The sequence below is a fragment of the Idiotropiscis lumnitzeri genome, chromosome 12, assembly GCF_059441095.1.
Source record: "Idiotropiscis lumnitzeri isolate Australia: NSW breed Sydney's pygmy pipehorse chromosome 12, RoL_Ilum_1.0, whole genome shotgun sequence".
Taxonomy (NCBI): domain Eukaryota; kingdom Metazoa; phylum Chordata; class Actinopteri; order Syngnathiformes; family Syngnathidae; genus Idiotropiscis; species Idiotropiscis lumnitzeri.
In genome coordinates, this window is record NC_142402.1 from 3,395,949 (window position 1) to 3,407,646 (window position 11,698).

Here is an 11,698-nt window from a genome sequence, read left to right on the forward strand (position 1 = left end):
AGGTTGTAGGAGCTGATTTTGGACTGTAGCTAGGTAGCTAATGTCATTTCCAAGATTTTTGAAAAAAATGCGCGATTGGACCAAGGTTATTGAAATTATAAGGAACTCAAGCATTTTTTTGGGAGTACTCGGGGTACAGTCTCAGTTTTGTTGTTTCATGTTAGTTTTTCCACCATCTTCCTGTATAGATTTGTATCAAAATTATAAGTTGACTAAGAGACTGGGCGACCATACCGACACTGAGATGGGCACGTCCGGGATTTGAACCCGGGACCTCTCGCACCCAAAGCGAGAATCATACCCCTAGACCAACGAGCCACGTTTAGCTGGGTAACTGACTGTTGGCCGCAAGCCTTCATCGACACTAAGACCCCGGATTTGAACCTGGAACCTCTCCCAACCAACCCTGAATTTACACTAAGAACCTGTTTGGATTTGAACGAGAAACCACTCACAACCATACCCAGAGCCAAATGAGCCACCTCCAATTGATGACATGCTCGTACCAGCGAAGAACCATTCCTATCAGTACGGAAGATTCAGGTGAACTCAAAGTAATCCAGTGTAATGATGGTCTTGTTTTGGATTTGAAAGAGGGTGCTCAGTGAGAATTACAGTAATACCCCGCTACTTCGCGGTTCACCTTTCGCGGCTTCAGTGCTTCGCGGGTCTAAAAAATATTCGGAGGCATTGTAGTATCGCCGAGCGGCACGAGGGGGCGCTGGAGCGGTTAGACGGCCGGCGTGCGCCGAAGAGGAGAGTGGACGAAGAAGAGAGTGGACGAAGAAGAGAGTGGACGAAGAAGAGCAAGTTCCCCCGGACACGATTGGTGGCGACGTTTCGCGCGGTTCGGACCGTACCAGAGTTCCGGCCGGCGTGCGTGGCAGTTAAGCCGTAGAGGAGCACCTTCCCCGAGCACGGGCGGTGTCAATCGGCCCCTAAGTTTAACCGAATGGAAGCTCCGGAGGAGGAGGGCACGCTCGCGTCACAGTAAGCCGTAGTGGAGCACCTTCCCCGGGCACGGGCGGTTCCAAGCGGCCCCTAAGTTTAACCGAATGGAAGCTCCGGAGGAGGAGGGCATGCTCGTGTCACAGTAAGCCGTAGAGGAGCACCTTCCCCGGGCACGGGCGGTTCCAAGCGGCCCCTAAGTTTAACCGAATGGAAGCTCCGGAGGAGGAGGGCATGCTCGCGTCACAGTAAGCCGAAGAGGAGCACCGTCCCCGGGCACGGGCGGTTCCAAGCGGCCACTAAGTTTAACCGAATGGAAGCTCCGGAGGAGGAGCGCATGCTCGCGTCACAGTAAGCCGAAGAGGAGCACCTTCCCCGGGAACGGGCGGTTCCAAGCGGCCCCTAAGTTTAACCGAATGGAAGCTCCGGAGGAGGAGGGCGGGCGTGTGTCACAGTTAAGCCGAATAGGAGCACCTCTTCCGCCCGGGCAGGAGCGGAGCGTGAGGCTGTCAGTTATGAATGAATACATAAATAAATGAAGAATGCCACCTTTCATTTCACTGTCATGATCCGTGCCTGTCATGCCGCGTGTGTTTTTGTTTTTTCAGATGTGTGGGCGTTCCTCCAGCGATCGTCTCGCGCCATGCCGTCAGCTGCTGCGAGACGCGCTGATTACACTGACTATATTGTGATTATAATAAATATCTTTGTATCACCACCTTTTTTCCCGTGTCTGCGTTTGGAGAGTCCTGCTCAACCCTCCAGCTCTGCTGGAGGATCATAACATTCACAGGGCACACCGGACGGCGTACCAGCAGGTAAAAGTCGAAGTAATTAAATAAATACAAAAAGAAGTAATTGAATAAATACGAAAATAATGGCTGGGGAATAAAAAATAAGTTTTAATAATAATTTTTTTTTTTTTGTTATAACATGAATTTCACACTCTCTCTCTCTACCCATATATATATATATATATATTTATTTATTTATTTTTAAGCATTTTTGAAGGTGCGCCGCTACTTCGCGGATTTTCAGTTTTCGCGGGTGGTCTCGGTCCCCATTAACCGCGATAACCGGGGTATTACTGTATACCCGTAGTCCAACGAGCCAAAGTGCTTGCCACAAAGTATCGAAATCAGTTAACTTTATAGATTGTAGTCATAATTAAAGTCAAGTGGTGGTGTTCCAACTATCAGAATCGCCACAGCTTATTCTCATAATACTCAAATTTGGTATCTCACTGTAACATTATCAAACGTAATAAGGGTTTTCTCAATGTATTAATACAGGCGTGTATTATCGCAATGTATTGTTGGGGATCGTTCGTGCATCTTCCAGTATTTAATCGTTTCTGCAGAGGGATCTTACCGTTAAAGAAATGTATCGTTCACTTGATGCATTGCATACATGGCAAGAACGCTACATTTTAAGAAGGAAAAAACATGCATTATCAGGGCCAGATAAAACGTTTTCTATGGTGGACGTCTCTATTCTATTGGACAAGAAGTACTAATCATTGTTTGTTCAGTGGTAGAATTCTCGCTTGCCATCCGTGAGGCCCGAGTTCAATTCCCGGCCAATGCAATATGTTAGGCTGCGTGGTTACGCGTCAATTGCTATCATAATGTGTTGTCAGGCAGCGCCATCCCTGGTCTGTTCTCACCTGCGAATATGCCTTGTGTCGTAACAACTATGTCTGCGGTCACCCTCATTATTGGGGGCGGGGATACAAAACTGTCTACCAGTTTTTGGAATATCAATAACATTCCATTTTCTAATGTGGAGCCCCGAGGCTATTTGTCAGAACCTGCTGATGTTTTTACAAATCCGCTTTTTGGCCTAATTTTAGCAATTGCTTTTAATCAGGAGGTTTTTTCTTTTTAGTTGCAGTAAATTATTGCAAGTTCTGTTAATGGGACTGATCAAATACAAGGTTGGACGTGCTTTAAAAGGATACTGATGGACGGGGACGCAGGACGATTATTCTATAAAGTAGAAAGTATGCAGATCGGGGATTTTCAATTAATTCTGATGAAAAGGAGAGAGTGGATGACACCCCGAGTCTTAACCTGACCAGAGGGGGAAACTGAGGTATTGTCAAGTGTCATGGGAAAAACTGTCACTTTTGGCTTGAGTGGACTTGGTACCTATCTGTAGGATTTCAGTTTTATCATGGTTAAGTTGCAGAAAATTGGATGAGAACCAATAATACATTTCGGGGAAGCAGTCAATAAATGGAGGAACCCGGAATAATGGCAGTTGATTATGTGGAGAGGTAGAGCTGAGTGTCATCTGCATAACAGTGGGAGTGTAGGTTTAGTTTGTGAAATATCTTGACAAGAGGTAGGGTATAGATAAAGAATGTCATGGAGTCTGTTCAGGAGGATGGTTTTAGAAATTGTATCGCAAGCTGCTATCAGATCAAAGAGGGTGAGAATGGTGATTAGGCCAGAGTCGGTTGCCGGTGATTTTGATCAGTGTTGTTTCTGTACTGTGGAGGGGTGGAAACTAGAGTAGAAATGTTCTAAGAGGTTGTAGGAGCTGATTTTGGACTGTAGCTAGGTAGCTAATGTCATTTCCAAGATTTTTTAAAAAAATGTGCGATTGGACCAAGGTTATTGAAATTATAAGGAACTCAAGCATTTTTTGGGGAGTATTCAGGGTACAGTCTCAGTTTTGTTGTTTCATGTTAGTTTTTCCAGCATCTCCCTGTATAGATTTGCATCAAAATTATAAGTTGACTAAGAGACTGGGCGACCATACCGACACTGAGATGGGCTCGTCCGGGATTTGAACCCCGGACCTCTCGCACCCAAAGCGAGAATCACACCCCTAGACCAACGAGCCACGTTTAACTAGTTAACTGCCTGTTGGCCGCAAGCCTTCATCGACACTAAGACCCCGGATTTGAACCTGGAACCTCTCCCAACCAACCCTGAATTTACACTAAGAACCTGTTTGGATTTGAACGAGAAACCACTCACAACCATACCCAGAGCCCAATGAGCCACCTCCAATTGATGACATGCTCGTACCAGCGAAGAACCATTCCTATCAGTACGGAAGATTCAGGTGAACTCAAAGTAATCCAGTGTAATGATGGTCTTGTTTTGGATTTGAAAAAGGGTCCTCAGTGAGAATTATAGTAATACCCCGCTACTTCGCGGTTCACCTTTCGCGGCTTCAGTGCTTCGCGGGTCTAAAAAATATTCGGGGGCATTGTAGTCTCGCCGAGCGGTACGAGAGGGCGCTGGAGCGGTTATACGGCCGGCGTGCGCCGAAGAGGAGAGTGGACGAAGAAGAGAGTGGACGAACAAGAGCAAGTTCCCCCGGACACGATTGGTGGCGACGTTTCGCGCGGTTCGGACCGTACCAGAGTTCCGGCCGGCGTGCGTGGCAGTTAAGCCGTAGAGGAGCACCTTCCCCGAGCACGGGCGGTGTCAATCGGCCCCTAAGTTTAACCGAATGGAAGCTCCGGAGGAGGAGTGCATGCTCGCGTCACAGTAAGCCGTAGAGGAGCACCTTCCCCGGGCACAGGCGGTTCCAAGCGGCCCCTAAGTTTAATCGAATGGAAGCTCCGGAGGAGGAGGGCATGCTCGCGTCACAGTAAGCCGTAGAGGAGCACCTTCCCCGGGCACGGGCGGTTCCAAGCGGCCCCTAAGTTTAACCGAATGGAAGCTCCGGAGGAGGAGGGCATGCTCGTGTCACAGTAAGCCGTAGAGGAGCACCTTCCCCGGGCACGGGCGGTTCCAAGCGGCCCCTAAGTTTAACCGAATGGAAGCTCCGGAGGAGGAGGGCATGCTCGCGTCACAGTAAGCCGAAGAGGAGCACCGTCCCCGGGCACGGGCGGTTCCAAGCGGCCACTAAGTTTAACCGAATGGAAGCTCCGGAGGAGGAGCGCATGCTCGCGTCACAGTAAGCCGAAGAGGAGCACCTTCCCCGGGAACGGGCGGTTCCAAGCGGCCCCTAAGTTTAACCGAATGGAAGCTCCGGAGGAGGAGGGCGGGCGTGTGTCACAGTTAAGCCGAATAGGAGCACCTCTTCCGCCCGGGCAGGAGCGGAGCGTGAGGCTGTCAGTTATGAATGAATACATAAATAAATGAAGAATGCCACCTTTCATTTCACTGTCATGATCCGTGCCTGTCATGCCGCGTGTGTTTTTGTTTTTTCAGATGTGTGGGCGTTCCTCCAGCGATCGTCTCGCGCCATGCCGTCAGCTGCTGCGAGACGCGCTGATTACACTGACTATATTGTGATTATAATAAATATCTTTGTATCACCACCTTTTTTCCCGTGTCTGCGTTTGGAGAGTCCTGCTCAACCCTCCAGCTCTGCTGGAGGATCATAACATTCACAGGGCACACCGGACGGCGTACCAGCAGGTAAAAGTCGAAGTAATTAAATAAATACAAAAAGAAGTAATTGAATAAATACGAAAATAATGGCTGGGGAATAAAAAATAAGTTTTAATAATAATTTTTTTTTTTTTGTTATAACATGAATTTCACACTCTCTCTCTCTACCCATATATATATATATATATATATATATATTTATTTATTTATTTTTAAGCATTTTTGAAGGTGCGCCGCTACTTCGCGGATTTTCAGTTTTCGCGGGTGGTCTCGGTCCCCATTAACCGCGATAACCGGGGTATTACTGTATACCCGTAGTCCAACGAGCCAAAGTGCTTGCCACAAAGTATCGAAATCAGTTAACTTTATAGATTGTAGTCATAATTAAAGTCAAGTGGTGGTGTTCCAACTATCAGAATCGCCACAGCTTATTCTCATAATACTCAAATTTGGTATCTCACTGTAACATTATCAAACGTAATAAGGGTTTTCTCAATGTATTAATACAGGCGTGTATTATCGCAATGTATTGTTGGGGATCGTTCGTGCATCTTCCAGTATTTAATCGTTTCTGCAGAGGGATCTTACCGTTAAAGAAATGTATCGTTCACTTGATGCATTGCATACATGGCAAGAACGCTACATTTTAAGAAGGAAAAAACATGCATTATCAGGGCCAGATAAAACGTTTTCTATGGTGGACGTCTCTATTCTATTGGACAAGAAGTACTAATCATTGTTTGTTCAGTGGTAGAATTCTCGCTTGCCATCCGTGAGGCCCGAGTTCAATTCCCGGCCAATGCAATATGTTAGGCTGCGTGGTTACGCGTCAATTGCTATCATAATGTGTTGTCAGGCAGCGCCATCCCTGGTCTGTTCTCACCTGCGAATATGCCTTGTGTCGTAACAACTATGTCTGCGGTCACCCTCATTATTGGGGGCGGGGATACAAAACTGTCTACCAGTTTTTGGAATATCAATAACATTCCATTTTCTAATGTGGAGCCCCGAGGCTATTTGTCAGAACCTGCTGATGTTTTTACAAATCCGCTTTTTGGCCTAATTTTAGCAATTGCTTTTAATCAGGAGGTTTTTTCTTTTTAGTTGCAGTAAATTATTGCAAGTTCTGTTAATGGGACTGATCAAATACAAGGTTGGACGTGCTTTAAAAGGATACTGATGGACGGGGACGCAGGACGATTATTCTATAAAGTAGAAAGTATGCAGATCGGGGATTTTCAATTAATTCTGATGAAAAGGAGAGAGTGGATGACACCCCGAGTCTTAACCTGACCAGAGGGGGAAACTGAGGTATTGTCAAGTGTCATGGGAAAAACTGTCACTTTTGGCTTGAGTGGACTTGGTACCTATCTGTAGGATTTCAGTTTTATCATGGTTAAGTTGCAGAAAATTGGATGAGAACCAATAATACATTTCGGGGAAGCAGTCAATAAATGGAGGAACCCGGAATAATGGCAGTTGATTATGTGGAGAGGTAGAGCTGAGTGTCATCTGCATAACAGTGGGAGTGTAGGTTTAGTTTGTGAAATATCTTGACAAGAGGTAGGGTATAGATAAAGAATGTCATGGAGTCTGTTCAGGAGGATGGTTTTAGAAATTGTATCGCAAGCTGCTATCAGATCAAAGAGGGTGAGAATGGTGATTAGGCCAGAGTCGGTTGCCGGTGATTTTGATCAGTGTTGTTTCTGTACTGTGGAGGGGTGGAAACTAGAGTAGAAATGTTCTAAGAGGTTGTAGGAGCTGATTTTGGACTGTAGCTAGGTAGCTAATGTCATTTCCAAGATTTTTTAAAAAAATGTGCGATTGGACCAAGGTTATTGAAATTATAAGGAACTCAAGCATTTTTTGGGGAGTATTCAGGGTACAGTCTCAGTTTTGTTGTTTCATGTTAGTTTTTCCAGCATCTCCCTGTATAGATTTGCATCAAAATTATAAGTTGACTAAGAGACTGGGCGACCATACCGACACTGAGATGGGCTCGTCCGGGATTTGAACCCCGGACCTCTCGCACCCAAAGCGAGAATCATACCCCTAGACCAACGAGCCACGTTTAACTAGTTAACTGCCTGTTGGCCGCAAGCCTTCATCGACACTAAGACCCCGGATTTGAACCTGGAACCTCTCCCAACCAACCCTGAATTTACACTAAGAACCTGTTTGGATTTGAACGAGAAACCACTCACAACCATACCCAGAGCCCAATGAGCCACCTCCAATTGATGACATGCTCGTACCAGCGAAGAACCATTCCTATCAGTACGGAAGATTCAGGTGAACTCAAAGTAATCCAGTGTAATGATGGTCTTGTTTTGGATTTGAAAAAGGGTCCTCAGTGAGAATTATAGTAATACCCCGCTACTTCGCGGTTCACCTTTCGCGGCTTCAGTGCTTCGCGGGTCTAAAAAATATTCGGGGGCATTGTAGTCTCGCCGAGCGGTACGAGAGGGCGCTGGAGCGGTTATACGGCCGGCGTGCGCCGAAGAGGAGAGTGGACGAAGAAGAGAGTGGACGAACAAGAGCAAGTTCCCCCGGACACGATTGGTGGCGACGTTTCGCGCGGTTCGGACCGTACCAGAGTTCCGGCCGGCGTGCGTGGCAGTTAAGCCGTAGAGGAGCACCTTCCCCGAGCACGGGCGGTGTCAATCGGCCCCTAAGTTTAACCGAATGGAAGCTCCGGAGGAGGAGTGCATGCTCGCGTCACAGTAAGCCGTAGAGGAGCACCTTCCCCGGGCACAGGCGGTTCCAAGCGGCCCCTAAGTTTAATCGAATGGAAGCTCCGGAGGAGGAGGGCATGCTCGCGTCACAGTAAGCCGTAGAGGAGCACCTTCCCCGGGCACGGGCGGTTCCAAGCGGCCCCTAAGTTTAACCGAATGGAAGCTCCGGAGTCGGAGGGCATGCTCGCGTCACAGTAAGCCGAAGAGGAGCACCTTGCCCGGGCACGGGCGGTTCCAAGCGGCCCCTAAGTTTAACCGAACGGAAGCTCCGGAGGAGGAGGGCAGGCGTGTGTCACAGTTAAGCCGAATAGGAGCACCTCTTCCGCCCGGGCAGGAGCGGAGCGTGAGGCTGTCAGTTATGAATGAATAAATAAATAAATGAATAATGCCACATTTCATTTCACTGTCATGATCCGTGCCTGTCATGCCGCGTGTGTTTTTGTTTTTTCAGCTGTGTGGGCGTTCCTCCAGCGGTCGTCTCGCGCCATGCCGTCAGCTGCTGCGAGACGCGCTGATTACACTGACTATATTGTGATTATAATAAATATCTTTCTATCACCACCTTTTTTCCCGTGTCTGCGTTTGGAGAGTCCTGCTCAACCCTCCAGCTCTGCTGGAGGATCATAACATTCACAGGCCACACCGGACGGCGTACCAGCAGGTAAAAGTCGAAGTAATTAAATAAATACAAAAAGAAGTAATTGAATAAATACGAAAATATTGGCTGGGGAATAAAAAATAAGTTTTAATAATAATTTGTTTTTTTTTGTTATAACATGAATTTCACACTCTCTCTCTCTACCCATATATATATATATATATATATATTTATTTATTTATTTTTAAGCATTTTTGAAGGTGCGCTGCTACTTCGCGGATTTTCAGTTTTCGCGGGTGGTCTCGGTCCCCATTAACCGCGATAACCGGGGTATTACTGTATACCCGTAGTCCAACGAGCCAAAGTGCTTGCCACAAAGTATCGAAATCAGTTAACTTTATAGATTGTAGTCATAATTAAAGTCAAGTGGTGGTGTTCCAACTATCAGAATCGCCACAGCTTAGTCTCATAATACTCAAATTTGGTATCTCACTGTAACATTATCAAACGTAATAAGGGTTTTCTCAATGTATTAATACAGGCGTGTATTATCGCAATGTATTGTTGGGGATCGTTCGTGCATCTTCCAGTATTTAATCGTTTCTGCAGAGTGATCTTACCGTTAAAGAAATGTATCGTTCACTTGATGCATTGCATACATGGCAAGAACGCTACATTTTAAGAAGGAAAAAACATGCATTATCAGGGCCAGATAAAACGTTTTCTATGGTGGACGTCTCTATTCTATTGGACAAGAAGTACTAATCATTGGTTGTTCAGTGGTAGAATTCTCGCTTGCCATGCGTGAGGCCCGAGTTCAATTCCCGGCCAATGCAATATGTTAGGCTGCGTGGTTACGCGTCAATTGCTATCATAATGTGTTGTCAGGCAGCGCCATCCCTGGTCTGTTCTCACCTGCGAATATGCCTTGTGTCATAACAACTATGTCTGCGGTCACCCTCATTATTGGGGGCGGGCATACAAAACTGTCTACCAGTTTTTAGAATATCAATAACATCCCATTTTCTAATGTGGAGACCCTAGGCTATTTGTCAGAACCTGCTGATGTTTTTACAAATCCGCTTTTTGGCCTAATTTTAGCAATTGCTTTTAATCAGGAGGTTTTTTCTTTTTAGTTGCAGTAAATTATTGCAAGTTCTGTTAATGGGACTGATCAAATACAAGGTTGGACGTGCTTTAAAAGGATACTGATGGACGGGGACGCAGGACGATTATTCTATAAAGTAGAAAGTATGCAGATCGGGGATTTTCATTTAATTCTGATGAAAAGGAGAGAGTGGATGACACCCCGAGTCTTAACCTGACCAGAGGTGGAAACTGAGGTATTGTCAAGTGTCATGGGAAAAACTGTCACTTTTGGTTTGAGAGGACTTGGTACCTATCTGTAGGATTTCAGTTTTATCATTGTTAAGTTGCAGAAAATTGGATGAGAACCAATAATAAATTTCGGGGAAGCAGTCAATAAATGGAGGAACCCGGAATAATGGCAGTTGATTATGTGGAGAGGTAGAGCTGAGTGTCATCTGCATAACAGTGGGAGTGTAGGTTTAGTTTGTGAAATATCTTGACAAGAAGGTAGGGTATAGATAAAGAATGTCATGGAGTCTGTTCAGGAGGATGGTTTTAGAAATTGTATCGCAAGCTGCTATCAGATCAAAGAGGGTGAGAATGGTGATTAGGCCAGAGTCGGTTGCCGGTGATTTTGATCAGTGTTGTTTCTGTACTGTGGAGGGGTGGAAACTAGAGTAGAAATGTTCTAAGAGGTTGTAGGAGCTGATTTTGGACTGTAGCTAGGTAGCTAATGTCATTTCCAAGATTTTTGAAAAAAATGCGCGATTGGACCAAGGTTATTGAAATAATAAGGAACTCAAGCATTTTTTTGGGAGTGCTCGGGGTACAGTCTCAGTTTTGTTGTTTCATGTTAGTTTTTCCACCATCTCCCTGTATAGATTTGCATCAAAATTATGAGTTGACTAAGCAACCATACCGACTCTGAGATGGGCTCGTCCGGGATTTGAACCCGGGACCTCTCGCACCCTAAGCGAGAATCATACCCCTAGACCAACGAGCCACATTTAGCTGGGTAACTGACTGTTGGCCGCAAGCCTTCATCGACACTAAGACCCCGGATTTGAACCTGGAACCTCTCCCAACCAACCCTGAATTTACACTAAGAACCTGTTTGGATTTGAACGAGAAACCACTCACAACCATACCCAGAGCCAAATGAGCCACCTCCAATTGATGACATGCTCGTACCAGCGAAGAACCATTCCTATCAGTACGGAAGATTCAGGTGAACTCAAAGTAATCCAGTGTAATGATGGTCTTGTTTTGGATTTGAAAGAGGGTCCTCAGTGAGAATTACAGTAATACCCCGCTACTTCGCGGTTCACCTTTCGCGGCTTCAGTGCTTCGCGGGTCTAAAAAATATTCGGAGGCATTGTAGTTTCGCCGAGCGGCACGAGGGGGCGCTGGAGCGGTTAGACGGCCGGCGTGCGCCGAAGAGGAGAGTGGACGAAGAAGAGAGTGGACGAAGAAGAGCAAGTTCCCCCGGACACGATTGGTGGCGACGTTTCGCGCGGTTCGGACCGTACCAGAGTTCCGGCCGGCGTGCGTGGCAGTTAAGCCGTAGAGGAGCACCTTCCCCGAGCACGGGCGGTGTCAATCGGCCCCTAGGTTTAACCGAATGGAAGCTCCGGAGGAGGAGGGCATGCTCGCGTCACAGTAAGCCGTAGTGGAGCACCTTCCCCGGGCACGGGCGGTTCCAAGCGGCCCCTAAGTTTAACCGAATGGAAGCTCCGGAGGAGGAGGGCATGCTCGTGTCACAGTAAGCCGTAGAGGAGCACCTTCCCCGGGCACGGGCGGTTCCAAGCGGCCCCTAAGTTTAACCGAATGGAAGCTCCGGAGGAGGAGGGCATGCTCGCGTCACAGTAAGCCGAAGAGGAGCACCGTCCCCGGGCACGGGCGGTTCCAAGCGGCCCCTAAGTTTAACCGAATGGAAGCTCCGGAGGAGGAGGGCGGGCGTGTGTCACAGT

General features: G+C 47.0%; 3 non-coding genes across 3 annotated transcripts; all 3 read right to left on the minus strand.

The window, feature by feature from the left end:
* Positions 1-246: 246 nt before the first annotated feature.
* On the minus strand, positions 247-318 carry trnap-ugg (transfer RNA proline (anticodon UGG)). The gene has a single exon. It is a non-coding gene; the product is annotated as a tRNA-Pro (tRNA).
* A 6,983-nt stretch (positions 319-7,301) lies between these two features.
* trnap-ugg (transfer RNA proline (anticodon UGG)) lies at positions 7,302-7,373 on the minus strand. Its single transcript has one exon. It is a non-coding gene; the product is annotated as a tRNA-Pro (tRNA).
* Positions 7,374-10,659: 3,286 nt separating this feature from the next.
* On the minus strand, positions 10,660-10,731 carry trnap-agg (transfer RNA proline (anticodon AGG)). The gene has a single exon. It is a non-coding gene; the product is annotated as a tRNA-Pro (tRNA).
* Between the last annotated feature and the right edge of the window lie 967 nt (positions 10,732-11,698).